The sequence below is a fragment of the Euphorbia lathyris genome, chromosome 10 (assembly GCF_963576675.1).
Source record: "Euphorbia lathyris chromosome 10, ddEupLath1.1, whole genome shotgun sequence".
Classification (NCBI taxonomy): Eukaryota; Viridiplantae; Streptophyta; class Magnoliopsida; order Malpighiales; family Euphorbiaceae; genus Euphorbia; species Euphorbia lathyris.
This window is the reverse complement of record NC_088919.1, coordinates 32172330-32197896: the sequence shown is the minus strand read 5'-3', so window position 1 is coordinate 32197896 and position 25567 is coordinate 32172330. Positions and strand designations below refer to the sequence as shown.

At 34.5% G+C, this 25567-nt stretch overlaps 2 long non-coding RNA genes across 4 annotated transcripts; one reads left to right on the top strand and one right to left on the bottom strand.

Annotated features, from left to right (window-relative positions):
* Positions 1 to 1194: 1194 nt before the first annotated feature.
* Positions 1195 to 2979, bottom strand: LOC136207956 (uncharacterized). Its single transcript, XR_010676977.1, has 4 exons — positions 2869 to 2979; positions 2326 to 2435; positions 1615 to 1699; positions 1195 to 1472 (listed from the first exon to the last, which is right to left on the bottom strand). It is a non-coding gene; the product is annotated as an uncharacterized lncRNA (long non-coding RNA).
* A 19764-nt stretch (positions 2980 to 22743) lies between these two features.
* LOC136209674 (uncharacterized) lies at positions 22744 to 24839 on the top strand. Of its 3 annotated transcripts, XR_010677639.1 has the most exons (4): positions 22744 to 23378; positions 23655 to 24032; positions 24125 to 24268; positions 24374 to 24839. It is a non-coding gene; the product is annotated as an uncharacterized lncRNA (long non-coding RNA). The 3 variants fall into 3 exon arrangements; XR_010677638.1 differs by lacking the exon at positions 22744 to 23378 and having other exon boundaries at positions 23392 to 24028; XR_010677637.1 differs by lacking the exon at positions 22744 to 23378 and having other exon boundaries at positions 23392 to 24032.
* Positions 24840 to 25567: the final 728 nt, after the last annotated feature.

The window sequence follows — 25567 nt, the reverse complement described above, 5'->3', positions numbered from 1 at the left end:
ATGATAGCTAACATCTATGCATTGTTTAGCAATGTTATACTACCCACATGTAATAGACCAACAACAACTAGCCACATATAACATTTTAAAATGTAAATAAATCAATCAACAAGACAATTGTTTCAACTATCACAAAGGTTTCACTTCAAGTAGCAATGTGTTTCACTACCTTCTATAGCAGCAAACTGTTTAGACCCCCGATATGCAATCCCTTTAGTTATCCTAAAGAATCTTATGTATCCCTCGATTCAGATATCATTTATCTTATCTTGGTACTCCCATTGAAGTGTGTAGGCGTTGATCCGTTCGACATCCACTGTTTCTTCGGGGCTTATGTTTTCATATTTCCTTTAGTTATCTTTACGATTTTCAAGGCAGCGAAGGGAAACCCTAAACATAGGGATTGTTTGGGTAAACCTCATTCCGCTCTATCCAGAACCACTTCGGTTTGAAGTCTTTAACGCCTTTAACTTTTTTTTTATAAAAAAGGTCGTCTTCGCCCAGAAATGGTCCGCTAAACCATATCTTCATCTATTTTCACTACAAGAAAATTTATTTTTGGCAACGAAGCAAGTTGTTGCGAAAAATATTTTTAGCAACGAAATTGCATTATTTGCAACAACAAACGCCCGTTATGATACATTCTGTTGCTAAAGGTTTTTGCAACGACTTTTTAGTTGTTGCAAAAAATATATGTATGGCAACAACATTCTTGTTGCAAAATGCTAGTCGTTGCCGATTTTAGATTGCATGCGAGAGAATGAAATTTTTCTTTTGCAACAATGATGTTGTTACTATATATTGTAACATATCGCAACAAGCTTTAACGTTGCTATACATTTTGATATTTTGCAACAACATCTATAGTTGCTAAATATTTTCACGTTCCGCTACAACACATGTCATTGCTATAAATTTTGATATTTGCAACAACTGTTGTCGTTGCTAATATTACATATAAATGGTAACAACTTTTATGTTGCTAAAGTGTAATTTTCCTACCAAAAATTAAAAAATTGTGAATTTTTTTTATTAATTTTTTTGGATTGAAGGGAACTCTTTTATTTATATATATAACAAATACAAACAATTCAAGAATATAATAAGGACTTTACAATATTTGAACAAGTAAAATCCACACAAAAATATCACTAAATCAATTTATGATATCAACTAACAAATATATAAGTATGGGTAATTGAGGGATAATTTCAAAACAAAACAAGATATGCACAATCAAATCTATCCGACTTTCAAAAGTAACAAATCTACACTCTACTTTTGACATTAGAATAAGAATCACACATGCAATTTATTATCCAGTTCACAAATTAGCATACCTCCCCATCATAATGGCAATTTGTGAAAAGCCTTCTCCCGGTCTACTTTGAAATATGCACAACTTATTGGGAATTGTCACCATTTGAAAAGGTGGACTCCTCACCTAACAATGATGGTAGCCCCAAAGGCTTCTGCAAAAGGTAACACAAAATAAGCAAGTTCACTTTCTAGAATATTTGAATCAATCCAACTATGATGCCATGAAGTGAGATTCAAAAACGAGTTATAGCAAACCAACTCTCAGGATGTACAAGTATTATCAGATTGATATACCGATTTTTTTGAGGCATTTGATCTCGAAATAAGAAAGTTTGACGAGCTTTAGAGGAAAACACCTTGCTAACAAAAATGAGTTTCCCTGCCAAAAAGGAAAATCAATAAAAAATCCACCAGGTTTCAACTTCAATAATGCACTAACAATTTAAATCTTGGGAAAATGTATTAGCATTAAAAAAAATGAATTATAACTCTAGTAAAACTAACTAACTAATTTATCTTTTCAACACAAAAGCTTTCAATTCTATAAGTAACTGATTCCCATTCTGTGATCTACCAAAGAAGCTTTAAACACCTAGTGCCTGTCCAAAATTTAATTATAAGAGTCAAAATCACATTAAAGTTAACATACGAGCTCAATTTAACCCGAATCGAACATTAGATATCAACTCAGTTCTCCAATTGTCCAATTTTAGGTATTGAAAGTGATTGTGTTTGAACTAATTTGTCAAAATTTGTCAACTTAATGACTAAATTGAAACCTAAATTTGAAATTTGAGGGACCATTTTGAACCTTAATTCGTCTAAATTTACTTGCATCTTACAATTCTGAACTCTGATTATCACAAAGTTGGGACTTTAATCATAAAAATAACCCTAGGAACCAGATTAAGAAATCACAAAATGCAATTATGATCAAACTGCACACAGTAAAATGAGTTGAAGATAGAAAACAGCAAAGCAAAGAACACAAAAGAAGAGAATGACCTTAACACCGAGTAAACGAAGAGGAGTAATCTGGTCGGGCACAATACAATCAGGACCGCAACTTCAACAATGGCTTCGGAAGACAAACCACTACCAATAGAATTTGGATGCTGCAATAGAAAATTGGAGAGTGAAAAAGAGGGCAAACAAAAACGAGAAAGATGGAGACCGACCTTCATGACTGAGAAGCCGTGAGTAGAATTAGGTGAATTAGAAATGGAAAAGTTCTTTTTCTTCCTTCTTCGCCATTGATGCTATTGTGATAGAGTCAAAAATGGAAAAGTTCTTTTTCTTCCTTGAATAATGAGGTCACATATTCACTGCCGAACAAATTAAATTCCAAAGAGATTGAAGATCGATGGATTCATAATTGAACAAATTAATTAATGCGATCAAGAACACAACTACTCTTTCGTTTGAAAAAACAAGATTGTCTGTAATACTTCATCTTCTCCAACATTTAGAGAGATCAAAACACACAAATATATATATAGAGAGAGAGGAGAGACTGAGAATTCAATATAACAGAGGTTAATAAATTACCTAATTAATTGCAGAAGAAAATTGAGATGGCAAAAGATTCCATTCCTTCAGGTCCAACAAAGCTGCATCTCTTGGTTACCTCTGTACAATGGCGGGATAGATTTGATGAAGACAAACAGGCGGAACAAGCGATCTAGAAGGAGGCGGCGGATATTTGTTGTTTTTACTCTTTTTACACTTTTGGGTCTGTAGGGTTTTTAGCAAAAACTGAATCAACGGCTTGGATTCCACTGGAGACAAATCAAGGGATCATATTCAATACTTTTAATCAATGTACCTTATCTCTTATCTCTTATCCCTTTATGTCTTTAATAATTTTGTGCCTGATAAAATTAATAGTATCAATTTATCATAAAATTTAATATTTAATATATTTATTTATTAAATTTTAAATGATATATTAATTAGGGATAAAATACCAAAATAGGCCTATAGTTTTTGGAGAAGTATCAATTTACGCTCCACGTACAAAATAGCACAAATATACACTTAATGTTTAAAAAAAAGTATCAATTTAGGTCTCGATAATAGAACGAGACACGTCATTGATATTACTCCATAAAATTTTGTCAATTGTACGTGGAGGAAGGAATCAGAATTTAACAGAGTAATAGGAATGACGTGTCTGATCCGTTCTCGAAGCCTAAATTGATACCTTTTTTAAAAGTTAAGTCTATATTGGTACTATTTTGTACGTGGAGCCTAAATTGATATTTCACCAAAAATCATAGGTCTATTTTGGTACATTATCCCTTAATTATATAATTTATAATAAAAATATTATATTTGTATTTTTCATAATAAATTGTTAAGTGAAAATTAGTCTAATAATTAATGTATTTTTTTATCACTCTACTAATTTGCTTTTGTAACAATGTGTGATGTAGTTAAAAAAAGTTCTGTTAAACGCAAGAACATTTAGTTGTTGTTATAGATGGTTTAATTTTTAGCAATAAAAAGATTGTTATGAAAAATGAATATTTTGCAATTCCCACTAAAAAGATTTATGGAGGAAAAATGAAAAAATTAATGCCAACAAAATATTATTGTTGGAAAAGATACTCTTTCATAATATAAAATATAAATTTTATACGAAATAATTATTATTGTTTTTTAAGATAAATAATTATTATTGTTAATACTTATAAAATAATGTTATATATTTTAATTATATTATTTTAAATATATAATTTATTATTTATTATAGAAAATATGTATTTATTTTATTTCTTAAATAGTTTAATAATTATTTTGCAACGACCTCTTTTTGTTGATGAAATATTCAATTTTTACGCAACAACTTTATATTGTTGCTGTAAATGCTTTCATTTACAGCAACGACACGTAGTCGTTGCTATAGATCTTTAATCTACGGTAACGACACATGTCTGTTGCTGTAAATACTTATATTTATAATAACAACATGCAATCATTGATGTAAATTCTTTTATTTACAGTAACAACATCTAGTCGTTGTTGTAACTGCTTTCATTTACAGCAACAACATTCAGTTGTTGCTATAAACGTTTTTATTTACAGCAACAAATGTATTGTTGCCAATGTTGTTATCGTTTTTCCACAAACTACACAATTTGAAAGAAATTTACAGCAACAATCTTTTGTAACGACCTACAAAATTATGTTGCAAATGTTTATTTTTAGCAACGATTTTTTCTGTTGTTGCTAAAACTTGTTGCCAAAAAGCAATTTTCTTGTAGTGTTTCTTTGTTGGACGCCAGAAACTTTGAAAAAGAGGTCCAATCAACTCAACATCAAGATCATTACAAACTTTGTCAAAGCTGAGAAATTCGAGCCAAGCATTGGGAGTAATTTGGCAAGGGCAAAGATTAAATTCAGTCAGCACAACCACAACGCCTACGGGAAGTGGAAATCTCATCTCCCACTCTAGGTATTGGGTAAATAATCCTAATTTGGTGGGGGAGGGGGTAAGATGGGCCATTTCATTACTTTCAGGAAGTGAAATGGTCATTCGGGGGAGACAAACATTTTGTTCTTCAACGGCTCTAAGATGAATAGTTAAAGTCGATGGTTTCTCAAGAACTCTAGGGTTAACTTTGTGAGGCTTTGTAATTTTCTCAATGTCGTCAGCATCCGTATTGGTAGGTTGTTTGTTAGCACAAACCTTGTTGGGGACATTTTAGATGACTGGGGAGCCATTTAAATGAAAAAAATGAAGGATTTTAAACAAAAAAGAGAAGACACAAGAACTTACAGGTTCCAACAATGGCAGAATCGCAAAAGCAGGAAGTAGATAATGTGAAGAATTTGCCTCTTTCTTCAATTTATAGAGGATTAAGAAAGGCGAAACGTCTAGAGACCTTTATTATTCTTATGATAATCGAGGCGTCTAAGTAATAATTGCTGGTCTGAGGAAAACATCTGGTAAATGATGAAAAGATGACATCATCTGGGTCAGGCTTGTATATTCAATGCTCTAATCGATGAAGCCCTAAAGAACTTAATTATGAAACTAGGGGGATAGCTGATATGGTAATAGTTGAATGGGCTAAATGCTTGGGCTTCGGTTAGGGCCCGAATCTAACATTTGGGCCCCATGAAAGAATACATTTGGTTATGGAATGGATGAATAAAGCTTCGGTTGGGAGCTTCCTGAAGGGACATATGGACCAATAATCACCCTGGATCCCAAAGGCACGCACCCCTAACTCATATTTAACACGGAACAGAAAGATAGGGTATGAAGACCAATCAAACATTGCCACGTGTCCAGGTACACACTTTGTTGCCTATAAGTAGCTTGAGAATCAAAACTAAAGTTATGGAATCACATACATATTCTCTCGTACTTAATTTCTTTCAAGTTACTTAATACTTACTCAAATATTCTTCTGACTTAAGCATCAGAGAGGGTTCGACGGACCTCCAGCCCCTTTTCTGATGGTTGTTATCATTTCATGTCATTAGAAACAACTAAACTACATATTACAGAAAGGAAGACATCACCAATGAAATCTCATCCAAGTGCGAAGGCTCTGCAAAAATGTTTAGGCTTTTGAACTAGATGTTTTTTTATATTCATGGGCAGCGACTTCTTCAGAAATATCGGACTTCTTACGACCCATGACATAGACAGAAAAGAAACAACAAAAGAGTCAAGTAACTTACTTGAACGAAAAAGAGAGAGCTTAATGAAAAAGAAGGCACGAAGAAGAAGACACAATAAAAACTCAAAGAACGGACTAAAAGCACGAGAAAAGAATGAAGAAGAAAGTCCAGGAGCCTTTTATAGGCATTAAGAGAAGTGCAAATGGTAGAAAAATGATTTGACAACCTCATTTAATGCTCATAATGATGAACATACTAACACCAATCAGAAGATGGGAGAGGAATGATTGACAGCCACCTGGATAGGTGTGCGCAAGGCAAAAGGCTACAAGTCTTAAGATCCACCTACTTCATGCCATAAGAAAAACAATTACCACATGCGCATTGAGAGCAGGAAATAAGAGAGTCAAAATAATGACATATAGACACCATGTACATTTCATTACCAGGAAGACCGGACCCTAAAGAGCTCAATTTCTACCAAAAAAAAGGGGACATATGATACCATAGCAAATAAATAACAACACGAGGAGCATTTGGATCATTCGGATTGAAAGATCACGTGGAGTATTGAGAGCCTTTGGATCAAGTGACCGCGTGGAGTATTAGGGGCCTTCGGATCTAACAGCTTCCAGGAATGTTTTCTATAAAATAAGACATATCCTAATAGGATACTTCTCGTAATAGAAGAATAGGAAGTGAATAGAAATTGAAATTTTGTACTAAAACTTTAATGAATAATAGGAAGTGAATTGAAATTGAAATTAAAAGTTTATGGTAAAATTGTGATATATAAATAATTAGAATTTTGTAAGTTTTATGAATAAATTGATGGATTTCCATAAGTATAACCATTGTAACTCATCATTCTTTAATGTTGTATCTCTTCATTCATTAAGCTAATAAATCTATATTCCTTAATGTTTCTAACTCCATAATTTATGTTCTTATGTAACCTATATATTCATAAGCCTATAAATATAGGTTTCTTTCATGTAATAGAGTATAAGCAAAAGGACAAGTGAAATACAAGAATACACTTACTCCCTCTATTGTTCTTATTCTATTGCATATTATCTTCCTTGTTTTATAACATATTATCAGCACGAGTTTGCTCGTTCGGTTAATTCCAACATGAATTTGTTCAACCGATTAATCCTGGCACGAACTTTCTCATTCGATTAATCTCTACTCGGATGTATTCACCCATTTAATCCCAGATAAGTTCTGAATCGATCTTTAATTTGTTTTATATTATAATCTTGTTTCTAATACACTTATTTGTATTATACTTTAGTTATATCAAATCTTACAAATGTGAATATCTAAATTGTTAAAGATCCATTTGTGTTTTAGAAATATTTAAAAGAAAGATATGACCACTAGAAGTTGGTTCTATTATCAAAAGCTTATTATGAATTATGATGAAATTAAGATTGCAAGATCTTAAATCGGTACAGAATATAATTCTCCACTTTTTAAGATTACATCTCAATTAAAATTATGTAGAGATGATGTTACCAATGAAATTATGTTAGAAAAAACTTTCTATACTTTTCATGCATTTAATATGCTCCTGCAGCAGCAATCTAAAGAGAAAGGCTTCAAAAAGTATTCTAAATTAATTTCTCTTCTGCTTGTAGCAGAACAAAATAATGAGTTTTTAATGAAAAAGACGAGTCTTTTCCTACTGGATCAATTGCATTCCCGGAAGTGAATGCAACGTCGTACGATAATAAGAATAATAACCGTGGATGTGGTCGCAGTCATGGATGTAATCTTCATCATGGTTATAACTGTTATGGTTATAATAATAAAAATACAGATGCCCACCAGTAGTGGAAAAATCAAATTGATAAATTTGATAGAATTAATAATTAATAAAAGTCAGAATTCAAATAGAAATTGGTCACGTACCTGTCGTATATCAAAGCATCTGGTTTTACTATACCAAGCTCCTGAAGAGATTCTCATATATAATGTACTATCTTGTAACACAAATTTAGTTGAAGGCTCCGGTAGAGCCAATATAGTCTTACCAAGAGAAACGAAGTTCATTATGAATAATTCATAATTTTCCACAAAGTCCCCCAAAAATTTGTTAAGCTTCAAAGATATTCATAGAAATGGATATCATATTGAGACTGTAAGTGAAGGAAATCAAGAATGTCTTTATGTTATGAATATAATTTCAGGAAAGATATATGGACTGGAAAAATTTAATACTTTGTAATCTAGTTTGTGTTACACATTTATTAACGTAATTGAAGCAAATCTTATTGGAAACCAGAAGTTCATATATTTTATAAGATTTGACATGATAGGTGTCACGGGGGTAATCCTAGGCCCGGCCTAAGCCCCGTGTGGCGCCTCGACTTCCCCAAGTCTCGGCCAGCCAACTCCTACCAAAGGGTCCCATCAATGCCTCTGTCGGTATTCCGTCCCGGAAGGGTCCCTCTGTGGGGCGAGCCTCGCCCTAGAATGAGCTCGCACTATGGGGCACTCACCGGCCCCCATAATGTCCGTAGGGTTCCACCCTACGGAGACATCCGCCTTCCTTCCCGAAGGACGTATGCCCGACTCTCCTAGTCTCCAGTAGACTAGGGCGGATCACTTAGGCCAGTACCGATTACTGACCCCGGGGGCGGCGGAGATCCATACGCCAGGGTAGTCCCTGTCCCCCTATAGTGTTTCTTATACCAACTCGGGTCCTTCCGTCCGCGTACGTTGGTAAGCTTCATACGCCACACAGCTTGCCACTAGGGTAAAAACCAGAAATTCAAACGAAGAAGAAAGCAAAAAGTGTCATTTTAATTTTTAAAAATGTCATCTAAACAACAATAAAAAGACATTAAAATAAACGTATGTGTCATATGAAAAAAAATCCTTTGACATGATTGATTAAGACCTATGTCATCTAAACAGGTTATAACGGCAGAAATTATTATACGAACTGTCATCTCAAATTCAATATGTCAATTTCCCACACGTTAACCTGACGGTTTTAATTATTGGAATGTCATGTGATGACATTAAAGGTGACGGCAGTAATAAATAAGCTGCATCGTAACAAGGGTAAGATGACAATAAGAAAATAGGCTAATGTCATGTGTGATGATGAAACATGACAAAACCTGACCGTCGTCTGAATGTGCAATAGACGGCAACAAGCCCCCTGACAGATTTATATCTCGCGGGACAACAGTTTTTAACCGTCGTTTGAATAGGGTTTTGGCGTAGTGAGAGTAAAAGGACAAGTGAAATACAAGAATATGCTTACTTTCTCAATTGTTCTTATTCTATTGCATATTATCTTTCTTGTTTTATAACAGTAAGGAAATATATAAGAATATGTTCCTTAGAAGTTAATTAGATGAGTAGCAAGGTAATTACATATGTCTACTTGAATAAGTTGTCTACTTAAATAAGTTGTCTACTTGTTATAGCATGTTAGGCATACTCTTAAAGCTGAAAATGTTATGAACTCAACTGACTCCTTTTTATTTGAACATGAGTTATGCTGATAAGTAAGGATTCTGAATGCAATTCGTTTACAATATACCTACCACTTGGCTTGTTATCTGTTTTAAAACCATTCGGAATGGTGATGGGTTTTCGATGCTATCAGCATAAGTTATGAAGGCTATCAGCATAAGTTATGTGGTTACAGCATCGCAAATTTCATCACCATGCTCACTTTTCAACGAGTACAATCCAAGTGAAAAGTATATTGTAAAGGGTTATTTATGTGCATTGCTATTAACTGATTGGTTGAATACTAATAGCTCCCATTTGTATAGGGTTTTTAGGATCATTTTAGTTCATTTTTGCTTTATTTCCTTTTAATTTTAGTATCGTTTTATTACCTTTTAGTTAGTAATTTCCGGTATTTATGGCATTTTATGTGTTTTCAGGTGTTTTTAGGCCTATTTGAGCATTTCCGAACCAAACCCAAGCCGATTGGAGCATTTTCGGATTATTCAGGGACCGTCAGAGCACTTTTGGGATTCATCAGGGACCATTAGAGAATATTTCGGAAGCCCAGGGACCAAAACAGACAAAAATCGGAGTTCTGCCCCATTTTTGGCACCTGTCTCGATGAGACACTGAGACAGGCACTCGTCTCGATGAGACAGCCTATGTCTTGACGAGACGAGGCGTAAAAACGCCTCTCCCTTGCTGGAATGTCGAATCCTAAAGTCTAAAAAACCCTTTTAAGTGTGGGAAATGTCTATTGTACCCCCCGGGAGACCTAGAGTTTCGCCCTATCTCTATAAATAGGGAGCTACTCTCAGTTCTTCCGGACGGATTCATTAAGAGCCGTCATAATGTAGATTTATATTTAGCTTTTAGTTTAGCTTTTCTAGCTTTCTAGATTAGGTTTATTTTCAGTTTTTATTTCTTTCAAGAACGATTGATGGGAGAAGCGCTTGATCTTCTACTTTTGTAATTGGAATCGACAAACGGGTTCTAGATTTTTTCTCTCTTACCCTTTTATCTTTTACTTTTATAATCTATTGAAGCTCTTTTCCATTATTCCTATTGTCCTATTGCCATGATTGGTTTGTCTATGAACTGATCCCCATCCAATTTGGGATGGGGATGAAATTGATTGTATAAATATGTATGATTAGGGATCTAGGGCCTTTGATTGATCAGTTTATGCATGCTTAATGCCTTGAAATTGTCAGGAATAGGATTATTGCTAGAATGAGACTCGATGATGATCAACTAGCCTGCTTTATGTATATACTGTGCCTAATGCCTATAAACCTGACAAAGATAGGATTATAGATAGATAAGAACCTGACCATGGAATTATCTATGCTGAATCTGTGTAAACCTGACCTCGCTAGAGACCACTAGGAGTGCGGCTTCGTGGCTGGGCTACGACTTTAGCCTTAGTTGCCAAAGAACCCAATGCTTTGCATGACCTAGGGTATATGCCTAATCAAGCCGTCACCCGAATGCATGTGAATAGGTTAGATAAATCTTGATCACATTTATCTTTCTTATTAGGGCAATTACCGTCAATCTCTGGTAAACATAAATCTGAACTCCCTAAACCCATACATAGGATTTAATCAAAGGATTCCTCAGCCTAAATTGTGCCATCCATTGATTCACCTTCTACCATGTCAATTGTTCACTCTATTTTGTAATCTTTATTGCTTTCAATTCATTTAATTAGTTATTCAAAACCCAAACACTTATTCAACCCTCTAAACAGTTAGATCAATCTAGGTAGATTTACTAATTATAACAAATAGTCTTTGTGGTTCGATCTCGTGCTTAGCACAATATTACTTGTTGCGATAGGATACACTTGTCATATTAACAGCTATACATTTTACGAGCATCAAATACCTTAATCATGCATCAAGTATTAAAGGAACATTGTAAAAGGGTCATTGAGCATGTATGAAGCATGTATTAAAGGGTAAATTTAGGCTAATTGCATGTACTGATATGGCTTGTAGATGATAATATATATTTTGATTAGATAGAATATACATATACATACGAACTGAATAGCAAGCTCTACGTAAAGGGTTATGTATGTGCATTGGCCATACTCTTACTATGTTCATTTTCACTCGGCTTGTTATCGTAACAACAACATTCAACATGGTGATAGGTTTATGATGCATTCAGCACAAAGAGAGTCCATTGTGGTGACAACATCATAAACCTCATTACCAAGTTCATTGTTCAACGAGTACAACCCAAGTGGAAGGAACATTGTAAAATGGTCAGTTTAGTCTACTTGCATATACATACAAACTGAATAGCAAACTCTACGTTATATTGCAAAAGGGAGGGGGGGGTTTGAGTGTTGCCTTTTGATTCTTCTCCAAATTCCAAATCTCATTTCTCTTACTCAAGATAGTTTAGGAAATTTGGAATTTAAAGGAGAACCTCATCCTCTGCCCCTCATATCCACTTTGCATACTCCTCAGTCCATATCCGGGCGAGCCCCTCATACTCTTCCCTGTTGCTGCAGTATTGCTCAACAACTGCTTCTTGCCTAGGATATGACTCCTCACTGTGGGGCTGTAGAAGTAGATCATATAGGTGCCACAGATACTACACAATGCATAGAATAATTAGATCAAAAATATGATATTGTGTGTTTATCAAATGAAATAGATAAATGGTTGCATTATACCGTGGCAATGGATAAGCGATGGGTATTAAGGATACGGGGAAGACAAATCAACCCATGAGGAGCCACGTTAGGATGATATATCCTATTCCAGAAGCGAAGCTGAGAATAAGATGAGACATTTATTAGTGCATGTTTATATGTCATGTAAGTGATTATATCTTACTGATCTGATTTAATATTACTCTTGCATGACTGTTTGGGAAATCCAGAGGGTAGCTGATTCTGATTTCAAATACACCCCTTTCATATGGGGTGTATTGGGGGCCTTTCATTCTGATCGACCATGTGAAGAAGTTACCATTGAAAGGACCTGTACGTTATCATCCAAGAAGAATCATTAGAAATACACAGAAGAACCCAGGAAGAGTTACAGAACAACTATGGATTGACATACGTACCATCGATGGCCAGAAGCCACTCTAGGTTCTCCATGTACAATTTCTCCAAGTCAGCAATTATCTCTTGTGGAGTTTCAACAAGGGGATTCATTGTTACAGCGTAAGTTTTCTGGGTTGTTGAAGGTATGGATTCTGAACGCGTATGATGCATATATTTATAGTGATATGATTGTGGTAAATGAAAGGCCGTGAAAAGGGAAGGGACTGTAATTACTGAGTTTAGGATTGTGTGTAATATTAATGACCTGCTTTGGCTTTTGCAGATACCAAGACCTTTGGGATTATAGGCCTAATTATTACTCCAAGATATGGATTGACGTTATTCAAGATATTGGTTATTTTTTGTGTTTTAATTCGGAAATGTATGTGCACAAATGTAAACATATTATGAGTATTGGTCTCCAATAAAATTAAAACCACTGATATACATAATTTTATGTTCATATTTTAGTATGTTTCAGTATTCAGGTAAAAACCAGAAATTCAAACGAAGAAGAAAGCAAAAAGTGACATTTTAATTTTTAAAAATGTCATCTAAACAACAATAAAAAGACATTAAAATAAACGTATCTGTCATATGAAAAAAATCTTTTGACGTGATTGATTAAGACCCATGCCATCTAAACAGGCTATAACCGCAGAAATTATTATACGAACTGTCATCTCAAATTCAATATGTCAATTTCCCACACGTTAACCTGCCGGTTTTAATTATTAGAATTTCATGTGATGACATTAAAGGTGACGGCAGTAATAAATAAGCTGCATCGTAACAAAGGTAAGATGACAGTAAGAAAATAGGTTAATGTCATGTGTGATGACGAAACATAACAGAACCTGACCGTCGTCTGAAGGTGCAATAGACGGCAACGAGCTCCGTGACAGATTTATATCTCGCGGGACGACAGTTTTTACCCGTCGTCTAAAGAGGGTTTTGGCGTAGTGAGAATAAAAGGACAAGTAAAATACAAGAATATGATTACTTTATCAATTGTTCTTATTCTATTGCATATTATCTTTCTTGTTTTATAACAGTAAGGAAATATATAAGAATATGTTCCTTAGAAGTTAATTAGATGAGTAGCAAGGTAATAAATGATTTAGTTAGGCGTAATTAAAAGAGTATAGATGAAAGGGGAAGGGGAGGGGACCTGTAGAGAAAAATAGGAAAGAAAAGTGAAGAAAGTAAATGGTTGGTATGGAAGAGATAGTGGTTTTGTCTTAAGAGTCTAAAAGAGGACCACTTAAGGTTTCTGAATGCCAAATAAAGACAGCACTTTGCTATATTTAACGACAAATCTAATGCATATACTTTCTGTGTTTATGTGGGGTTATAGACAACTACTGTTCAACTACTTCTTCTGCAACTCAACCATCTTTTTATTACTCCATAGTTCCTATATTTCTTACGCCTATTCAATTATTTTTATGGGACTTTTGCTCATTTTCTTCTTTGTTTTTGTATTTTTTATTTTTTTTTCACTCTAAATACTAAAATATGTTAGCTAATATCAATTTCAAAATTGTTTTAATAATCTCAAATTCAAGAATACTTTCAACCTTATGATAAACACGAAACGAAACGTATAAAGGAAATACTGAGACCTGCACGGAACAGTTTCCTTCGGACAGAATTTGATGATACGGAATAATCTTCTCCGAGAGTACAATAACGAACAAGGTCGAACTCTTCCGTTTGCAGAATTTGAAAAGCACGAAAATGAAGCACAAAAAGCACGAAAATGTTGGGCAGAATTTTTCTTCCTGTTATGCTGAAAGAAGAAGAACAAGCAGCAGCATTCTAATAGCAGGCTTTGCCAAAAAAACATATGACATTAATTCATGAATTTGATCATTTAACTAATTTCTTTGAATCGGTAATTAAGTTCTTCTATAACCACTTACAGTTTCAGAATTCAAAAAGAATTCTGACTGTTAAGAAAATAAAAAAATGCGGACCCATTCGATTCAGTATTAGCATGGCTCACGATGTGCATTATATCCCATGCGCATGAGAGAGCCTTCTCGTTGGCTACTAGCTAAGAGAATTTCCAAGAGATTCATTTGGCTTAAAAACAAACTAGAGGAGATTTTTAGTCACTCCGGAGAAAATCGGTTGTCCCCAATTTGATGCCCCTTCCATGTCTCTTTCAAATAAAACATCAATATTTATATGTGTAGATCCTCTTGGCCCACATAATATTTTATGGAGGAGCATTTCTTCACTCTTAATCTCTCTCCTCTCACTGTCTGTAAACATAACAATAAGAAGTATTATTGGAGATGACATATATTAGTCGTCCATCAATCACTAAAAGTCAATTGTTTATATTATTTTTACAGATTGGACAAAAAGTCTTAGGCGTTGTTTGTTTTCCGGAAAATATTGTACATGAAATTGTTTTCCTGATTTTCCTGTGTTCGTTTGCCTAAGAAAATAAGTCAACCGAAAATTTTAGGTTAGTTAATGAAAAATTTTACGAAAAAAGTGAGCTTTTGGAACTCTACTTCATTTCTTCTACTCTTTTGAAAATAGTAGTTGTACATCACTTTTCCCGGTTTCCGGTATTATAACCAAAAACACTAGAAAATATTTATTTTGCAATATAATATTTTTCCTTGTCCAATATTTTTCAAAACACAATATTTTCCCATAAATATGCACGGTCTTAGCTTCCTAACATTCAAAGCTCATGATAAAGAGACAATGTGAATTCTCAACATGTTAGTACCATGACAAGTGACTTATTTTGAATATCAGTTTCTTATTCATTATTTATCCGTTTCGAGGTTATAATATATTGTCGAAAACATCTCGTCGAGTAGAATACAATGACATATTCATTGGTATCCAAAACTCAGTCTATCTATTATATATTTAAGCATCAAGTTGACAATAAGCATAAGATAAAAAATGTCAATTTTTCCAATGAATTTGGTTAGGAGAAACAATTGCATATAACTATTAAAATGAAGTTTATTCACTTTAGTCCCTACACCTCATCGAGGTGGGAATAAAGTGAAGTATATTCACATTAGCCCCTGTACCTCATCAAGGTGTAAAAACACCTCGTCGATGTGGTTTCGGTAAGGGTAAAGTCACTTGTTCACATGGCTGGCAGATTTGACATATTTTCGTATTTTAATTGTATCTCTCACATACGAACTCGGATTGAGGTGATTTAAAATGCCGTGGAAAGATAAGAGATAGATGAAAAAATTACTAATGAAAATCATCTCCAAATTCGAAGTGACAGGCGCAAAATATTGTCACAAGATGATGTATTTGTTGAAGCATAAGATTGCTTTCCCACCTTCACATATTTTCAATTCTAAGTTGTCAAAGTCTGTCACCACCCTCTTTAAAGCTTAATGTCAAAGATTAGGGGTTGGAGGAGATAAGAAGACTTGTTCTTTGGAAGCATATGCGACTTTTTACTATAAAAGGAGACATTGGGAGGCATTTAAAGACACACCAAGTTTAGACTTAATTCTTTCCCCTCTTTATGTTAGTTTGTTGATTCCTCTCTTCAAGAATCACTTGTATTTGCTGTTGTTGTTGTTCAAGTTTTTGTTTGTGCAAAAGTTCATCCAATAAAAGTAAGTTTCCAACCACCGAAGAAGTTTGTTCGGCAATCGTCATTACGTTTTCTTCTGAACTTTAATCTCTTTGATTACTATGAACTCCATTATCTATCGTTCTAAGGTGAGTTTTAATCTAATCATAGGCTAAAACCCCCTTAACTAAGGCTAAAATCGGATCTTAAACTTAATTATATGGTAATTACGTTTAACCTAATTAAGCCATGTTTATCCTTTTAACTTATGATTCTTAATGCTTGTTGGAGATGGATCAAATCCCAACTCGAATATAATTAATCGTTTATATTGACCATGATTAAATTGATTAATCGAAACTCATAAGTTGGACTAATGTGTGGCTTATTGGTTTTCCAAGTTTTTTCATGAATCTTATTACGATCTTAGATTTATTACTTGAGCCGGACCGAAGTGAAGTAATAAATCAAAAGTTTGGAGCTAAGAAAACTTAATAATTACTTGGATTAATTACTTTAGCCAGACCAAGGTAAAGTAATTGATCGAAAGTTTAGAACTAATAGCTCGAGAGGTTTTCTTGAATCTTAGTAATCACTTTAGCCAGACCAAGGTAAAGTAGTTTAAAAAGGTTTAAATTAATAAAACTTAATGCTTCTCTAGATTAATTACTTTAACTGGACCAAGGCAAAGTAATTAATCGAGAGTTTAGAACCAATCTCGAGAATCTATTAGTTAATAAGAAAAATCGTCATCTTAAAAGGGATAAAACAACTTAAAAAATGTTAAGTGTTATTACCAAGCAAAGAGGTTAAGTGAAGCTAAAAGCCTTAGTTTCTTCCATTATAAGTAATCTCTCACTTAATTTGTGTAATTTTTATTTCACTTGTTGATTAAGTCCTAATTTGGTTACCCAACAAACTCTACTTTTCGATTGTTTAAATAATAGATAGTAAGCAAAAAGATTAGTAATTATAATCACCATCCTCGTGGGAACGATACTCTTCTTTCACTTTATTACTTGATACACAATTAAGGTGCACTTGCCTTTATATGCATGTATATATAAAATACACATCAAGAACCAAAGAACTTTTCAAAAGCCGAGAACGATGAATATTGGATGATCGCCATGCAAAAGGAACTAGATCAGTTCAAAAGGAACGATATATGGGATTTAATACCCAAGCCTATGGACAAGAAGACAATTGGTACTAGATGGGTATTTAGAAAAAGTTTAACGAAGCAGGTAACATGATCAGGGACAAAAGCTAGGCTTGTAGCCTAAGGGTACAACCAACATGAATGTATTGATTACAGAGAAACTGTTATCGTCATAATTTATAGCATTTTTCATATTTAATTACTAGTTATTTTGTACCATTTTAATGATAGTTTTCTTATATTTTCATCATTTTTGTATCTAAGTCATTTTCGTGTGTTTTTCAGGCACTTTTGTAAGGTTTTAGCATAAATAACCAAGTCGGGGCTTAAGGCGATAACTCGGAAGTAAAACAGACCAAAAAATGAGTTTTAGTGACTTCCAACATGCACCTCATCGAGGTGGGTGTTGTAAGATGGAAGTCCAATTGTTCACACTAGGACAGATTTGACATATTTTCGTATTTTCATCGTATCTCCCTCATACGGACTCGGATTGAGGTGATTCAAAATGAGTTGGAAAGCTAAGAGAAATATGTACAAATGACTAATGATAATCATCTCGAAATTCGAAGTGTAACATGATTAAAAAAATTTCCCTAAGTTGATGAACATGTTGAAGCCTAGGATTCCCTTCCCACCTTTACACATTTCAACTCCTAAATTGTCATAGTCTTCCACCACCATCTTTAAAGGAATTTGGAAGATTAGGGAGTTGGATGACATAAGGAGACTTGGTCTTTGGAAGCATGTGTGTCATTTTATTATAAAAGGAGACATTTGGAGCCATTTGAAGACAGACCAAGCTTAGGCTTATTTCTTCCCTCTATAATGTTACTTTGCCGATTCTTCTATTCAAGAATCATTTGTGCTTGCTATTGTAATTTTTGTTGGTCTTAAGTTGTTGTTTGTGCACAAGTTCATCAAATAAAAGTAAGTTTCAAGTTACCGAAGAAGTTCATTCAGCACTAGTCATTACAGTTTCTTCTAAACTTTAATCTCTTTTATTACTATGAACTCCATTATCTATCTTTCTAAGGCATGTTTTAATCTAATCATAGACTAAAACCCCCTTAGCTAAGGCTAAAAGTAGATCTTAACCTTAATTATGTGGTAATTACGTTTAACATATTTAAGTTATATTTATCTTTTTTAAGAGCTAACTTATGATTCTTAATTCTTGTTGGAGATGGACCAAATCCCAACTCGAATATAATTAATCGTTTATATTGACCGTAATTAAATTGATTAATCGAAACTCATAAGTTGGACCTAATGACCATTTAGTGTGGCTTATTGGTTTTCCAAGGTTTTTCATGAATCTTATTACGAATCTTAGATTTATTACTTGAGCCGGACCAAAGTGAAGTAATAAATCGAAGGTTTGAAACTAAGAAAACTTAATGCTTCTTTGGATTAATTGCTTGAGCCAGACCAAAGTGAAGTAATTAATCGAAAGTTAAGAGCTAATTACTCGAGCGGTTTTCTTGAATCTTATGTAATCACTTTAGCCGGACCAAGGTAAAGTAGGTTAAAAAGGTTTAGATTAATAAAACTTAATTCTTCTCTAGATTAATTACTTGAGCCAGACCAAAGTGAAGTAATTAATCGAGAGTTTAGAACCAATCTCGAGAACCTAATAGTTCATAAGAAAAATCGTCGTCTTAGAAAGGATAAAACAACTTAAAAAAGGGGTTAAGTGTTATTACCAAGCAAAGAGATTAAGTGAAGTTAGAAGCCTTATTTTCTTTCTTTATCAGTAATCTCTCACGTATTACAATTTTCATTTCATTTCTTAATTAAGTATTAACTTGGATACCCAATAAACTCTACCTTTGGATTGTTTAAATAATAGATAGTAAGCAAAGAAATTAGTACTTATAATCCCCATCCTCGTGGGAATGATACTCTCCTTTCAGTTTATTACTTGATACACGATTAAGGTGCACTTGCCTTCACATGCATGTATACGTAAAATACGCATCAGAAACATTTGCTCGAGTAGCAAGGTTAGAAGCTATTATAATTCTGCGTGCTTTTGCAAGTTTCATGAATTTTAAATTATTTCAGATGGATGTCAAAAGTGCATTTTTAAATGGTTTTATAAATGAAGAGGTTTATGTAAATCAACCTCCTGGTTTTGAAGACCTAAATATTTTGAATAATGTTTTCAAACTTAAAAAGGCTATGTACGGCTTGAAATAGGCACCACGTGCTTGGTATGAAAGATTGACAAATTTCTTATGACGAGGAATTTTGTCAGAGGCAAAGCTGATACAACCCTCTTGATAACATCCTGATTTACAAAGCATGTCATCAATTGTTATTCATTCTAGAAGGAAGAATAATGGCAAGTAATAAAAATAAAGAGAAAATGTTATTCCTTCTAGAAGAAGGATTAATAACGATTAATGGCAAGGTTAATGACAATTAAATGAAGGATTAATGCAGAGTTAATGACAATTAATGGAAGATTGATGATAACTAAACTCAATTAAAGCAAGAGAGTTGCAAATGAGAGTATATATACCCCAAGTAGGGTATGCTATAAGTAAGTTAAGAATTTTCTCCTATTTTCTATATTGATTATTCTCCTATGATATTACTGACTTTATCACTAGAGTGCCCACGACCGAACCCAACGACGTCTCACAGTGGAGCCGCTAGTAGAACCACAGGAGGAGAAAAAGTTCTATTATCACCTCTGTATTAAAAGAAAGGGTAAATACACTTTTTTAGCACAAATTTATATAGATGATATCATTTTCGGTGCTACTAATGAGTTGTTATGGAGAAAGTTCAGTGAACAAATGCAAAGTGAATTTGAAATGTCAACTATGGGAGAACTAAGCTTCTTTCTTGAACTTGTAATTAAGCAATGCAAAAATGGAATATTCATTAGTCAATCGAAGTACGCTAAGGAGATACTGAAGAAATTCGACATGGAGAGTTAAAGCCAATCTCAACTCCTATAAGCTCAAACATCGTCCGATTAGAAGATAAGTCTGGTAAGTCAGTAGACAACAAATTATACAAAGGTATGATTGGCTCGTTATTCTATCTTACTAGTAGTAGCCCTGATATCCAATTCTATGTATGATAATGTGTTAGATATCAATCTAACCCGAAGTAATCATATTACATAACTGTAAAACGTATTCTTTAGTATTTGCAAAGTTCTGTGAATGTAGGCATTTGGTATCCCAATAGCTCCGAGTTTACACTCCCGGGATACAATGATGCTGATTATGGTCGAGATAAGCTAGAAAGAAAGAGCATCTCTAGATGATGCCATTTCCTAAGAAATAGCCTACTTTAATGGTTCAGTAAGAAGCAATCTTCAATAGCCCTGCCAGCAACAAAAGCTGAGTACATTACTGTTGGAAGCTTTGTTGCTCAAGTACCCTGGATAAAGCATCAACTTGAGGATTATGGAGTCGAGTCCAAGACTATTGAAGTCTTGTGTGACAATAAAAGCGCTATTGACCTATCCAAAAATCAAATCCATCACAACAAGATAAATCATGTCAGTATAAGACACCACTTCATTAGAGATCACGTCCTCAAATGAGAAATCAAGTTGATTTATATACTCTCTGAAGATTAGTTGGATGATATCCTCACAATGCCTCTAACTAAAGAACAATTCATTATTCTGAGAGAAGCAATTGGTATGTCTACCCATCTTTAGTAGCTACTAATAATTGATTGCCACGTATGCATGCATTAAAATGTGTATTGAACTGCTTTATACAATGATTGCTACATGTCTCAACTGATTGAATGTCATGATGCCATTTAACATGCATAATTAAGGCAAGGAAGTTAATTAGCATATTTAACGACTAAAAGTAGGTCATTATGCCTTCCATTATAACTCTGACGCCTGGAACTAGATAATAATTCCTTTCGATATAACAATACACAACATGTCGTTCTACATTTGCACTTCTACCTATAAATAAGAATTTGGGTTTCAGCAGAAAATCCTTATACTCTTCATCTTCTTCTTGCAAAAAAACCAAAATTTCTAAAGCTCTCGGTCCTTCTCTTCAAATGGAAAATACTCAAGAATTTGAAGTAACTGATTTCCTTCATTCCCTTGTCAGGGGACTCCCCATTCAAAGATCCAGATTCTTCGATTGGGATTTCATTAGTACCTAGAAATGCCTCTCTAGTTGGAGTTTTAGAGACACCATGTATTACTTATATGGGTCAAACAATCATTTCCTCCTTTTGGAGTTTGGTCCAAATTTCTCTAACACATTATGATCACCTAGTACAATACTATTCGATATTATCTAGTCCAAACAGTATTAAAGTAATTGAATTCAATATTAAGATATATATAAATAATCTAATCCTATTTTTATTTATTTTTAATGTGTATATGCATAGTAGTAAGAATGAGAAATGTGCATTAATAAGTATCCGACGTTAGATATATAATTAATGTGTATTTAAGGTACTTTTTGGGATTAAATTTGGCCAATTTTCTAAAGGAATTGAAAATTCAATAGAATGATGTGATAGTATTGAATTTAAATAATTTATTAAAATCGAAAAAGGGGAAAGGGAAGACTAAATAAATACCAACAATAGCGGTTAATTAGAATGCAGAAAACAACGTTATATGATAGTGTTTGCGATTAGTTGTTTTCTGAATATTTAAAGCTATGTTATGTTATTTGAGAATACATTCATTGTCGGTCTTATATGTCAACATCAAACAAAAAATTAACTGGATTTTTTTTTTTTAATTTAATGTGATCGATTGAATAAACTAAACGAAGAGAACCGTTTTCAAGTATCCACTTAACCAGTTTATTTGAAATTATCTAAACTAAAAAATAAAGGGGAATTTACGGAAATTCAAGTTTTTTTTTTTTTTTGGTAAAAAAAAGTTTAGGTAAGGGTGGGTCTACCCATTCCCAAGATCAGGGCAAACCACAGACCTCGATGAGGGTTTACAGTGGAATTTACAGATTACCTACCAATAAAGGCTAAATTTTGACGGAGTGGGGAATTGAATATTAGAGTTTCAACGCCTTACCACTCAAATCAACCCTCATTGACATTCAAGTTTAAAATCTTATATACAAACTTTATCAATAATTTAATTGAATTATGTCTGAGCAGATGAATGAGGTAAGAAATAAAATTCTTGTAATTCTCATTAATTGAAAAGACCTAACTATTACATTAATATACTAATGATAGGTGTGGAGAGCAAGAAAAGATAAGCTAAGGAATTAAGAGGACAAGGGACATGTGTGTTGATCACAACCATTGATCATGATCTTATGAGATGAATGGTGATGATTTGATGATGGAGCTATTTGGTGTGGTGAGGTGTATTGGTGATCAATGGGTCTCTTCTAGAATACTCCAAGGTTGTGTAAATATTGAAACACCCTGAAGTGACCGAAAGACAAAAATGCCTTGGATAACCAAAGGGTCTTTACCGAAATACTTATTAGATTGCTTTTTAGTTTAAGTCTTCAGTTTGTATCATCTTCTACTTCTCCTTTTGTCTCTTCGTTCTCCCCAGCTCTTCTCTCTTCTTCTTCCTGTTGATTGTCTGATATACTTCAATACCCTTCCTCAAACTAGACTTGATAGGGATTTCTCAAGCCTAGTTTGCTCAAAAGGAACCGGAGCTACGATGAGTGCTGGGCTTTTGTGAATAAGTCTGCGAGTTGCAACGCGGATGGAATCGACATCAACTGTATGAGCTTCGCCTGGACTCGCTCACGGATCACATGACAATCAATGTCTATGTGCTTGGCTCGTTCATGAAAAACTGGGTTTTGAGCTATGTGCATGGTGGAAGTGTTGTCGCAGAAGAGGAGAGATGCAGTGGGTGGAGGCAAATGGAGATCATTGAGGAGGTTTCGAATCCAATGGATCTCGCAAGAAGTAGACGCCATGGCTCTGTACTCTGCTTCGGAGGACGAACGAGAAACATTGTTCTGTTTCTTCGATCTCCAAGAGATAAGAGAGGTGCCAAGGAAGACGGCGTAACCGGTGATTGATCTGCGGGTCTCTGAGCTGGTGGCCCAATCTGAGTCAGTGAAGGCTTGGAGCTGTAAATCGTTGCATGCAGGGAAAAAGAGGCCCAAGCCAACCGTTCCTTTAAGGTACCGTAATATTCTATGCATTCTATTTTGATAATCGGTGTTTGGCTGGGTAAGGTGCTGTGAGAGTTGGTTGACGATGTATGAAATATCTGGCCTTATATGCATGAGGTATAATAGTTTGCCTATTATTTTCATGTAAGATATGATATCTATGATGGGATTTGTGTTTGGGGGTGGTTTGTGGTTTGGTAGTGCTGGTGAGGTTGCTGGTTTACAGTCTAGGCATCCCATTTCTTGTAAAAGTTCTAACAAGTATTTCCTTTGTGACATGTGGAGTCCCTGCCTGTTGCGAGCGAACTCGAAGCCGAGGAAGTAATGGAGGCTGCCGAGATCTTTGATGCTAAATGACTCGTCAAGATGTTGTTTTGCCAAGTTAATTGTTTTAATGTTGCTCCCTGTCAAAATAACAACATCGACATAAATCAATAAAGTTGTGGTATGATCACCTTCATACTAAGTGAATAAAGACGGATCTACAACCGATTGAATGAATCCTATGTTTCTGACGGTGGCTGTGAGTTTGGCATTCCATTGACGACCCACCTGCCGGAGGCCATAGAGGGACTTGTTGAGTTTGCAAACCTGCTGTGAGCCTTCAGAGGTCATCCCCGGCGGCAACTGCATGTACACGTCTTCGTTGAGCTCCTCGTGTAAGTATGTGTTGTCTATATCAAGTTGGTGTATATACCATTCTTTGGAAATTGCAATGGCTAATACGGCTCTAATGGTTGTGAACTTTGCTACAGGTGCAAAGGTAGTAGTAAAGTCCACCCCTTCTTGTTGTGAGTAACCATTGGCTACTAAGTGGGCCTTGAAACGTGCAATGCTTCCATCGACTTTGTGTTTGATCTTGTACACCCATCGGCACCCGATAGGCCTCTTACCCGCAGGTAAAACTGTTAGATCCCATGTGTGATTCACCTCTAGGGCATCAAGTTCCCTTTTCATGGCTTGTTGCCAGTTTTCATCTGACTTGGCCTCTGTGTAATTTGTAGGTTCTCTCTGGCAAGTGAGGTTGATGGAAAAGATATGTTTGGTAGGGGATAACCTATCGTACGAAAGGTGTTTTGAGAGGCCATGGGGTGAATTTGTGAAACAGGGCAATGCAGAGCCTTTTATCAAAGCCAAGTGATAATCCTTTAGATATGATGGGGGCTACCTTGTCCATCGGGGCCTGCCTGTTACATTTTGTAGCTGCAGTTGTTCGGTTGTGATGTTTGTTGTGTCATGGTTATCATTTGCTTGTGTGATATCTACCTGCTGTATTGTATCTTGTAATGTGTGATCTTCTTCTGTGTCAATTTTATCGTCTTGCATATATGCCAAATATAGGGTGTCCAATTCTTCCTTACTGATTGCTGTTTGATTGTTGAAAGGAAAATGTTGTTCAAAGAATTTGATATTCCTGGAAAACAACAACAACGTTAGAGAGCTCTAGCACAAGACGTCAAAACAAAACCATCCACCAAATCCCAAGAAATTGAATTGAAAATTAACCATAGAATCTGCTCGTTTCCATTATTTATATTCATGTGAATTTTAAAAATGTCACCTTAGTAGAGAATCCAAGTAACATTGCTCTACTCCAAATAATGTAGTTAGTACCGGTCAAGGGAGCCGTAAACATGGCAAACCCAAGAGTTATCAACTGTATTTGTATACTACAGTTGCGTTCACATGGATCCTGATGACCACGTAAATTTGGTTATTCACCGTTAAATCTAGGCGAACTAATACTTACAATGTTGAATTACTATTTTATCCTCTGTATTTCTATATAATAGATTAATACTGAATATACTAATAAAATGTTGTCCATTTTTTTTTTCATTTACTAATAAAAATGTTTGACTAATGGTGAAGAGCCTGAATATTTGAGCAGTGGTGATTGTAGCATAAAATTAGAAGATGATGTGGCATAAACATATATAAATCAAGTGTGACAAAACAGACAAACAATTATGTATATTTGTCAATCCAAATAATATCATAGATGATGGATGAGTGTGAAGTTGTGAATATTCATCCACATCCACATGTGCTACTGATTTAGCAATTTGAAAAAAGACAACATAATGCAACTACAATGATTATCACTCAATTTTACGAGACCGCAACTTTTTATTTCTTTCATTAATGTTGGAATTACGAATTCATTTGCATGCGCTTCAAAAATTAATCTTAAACTC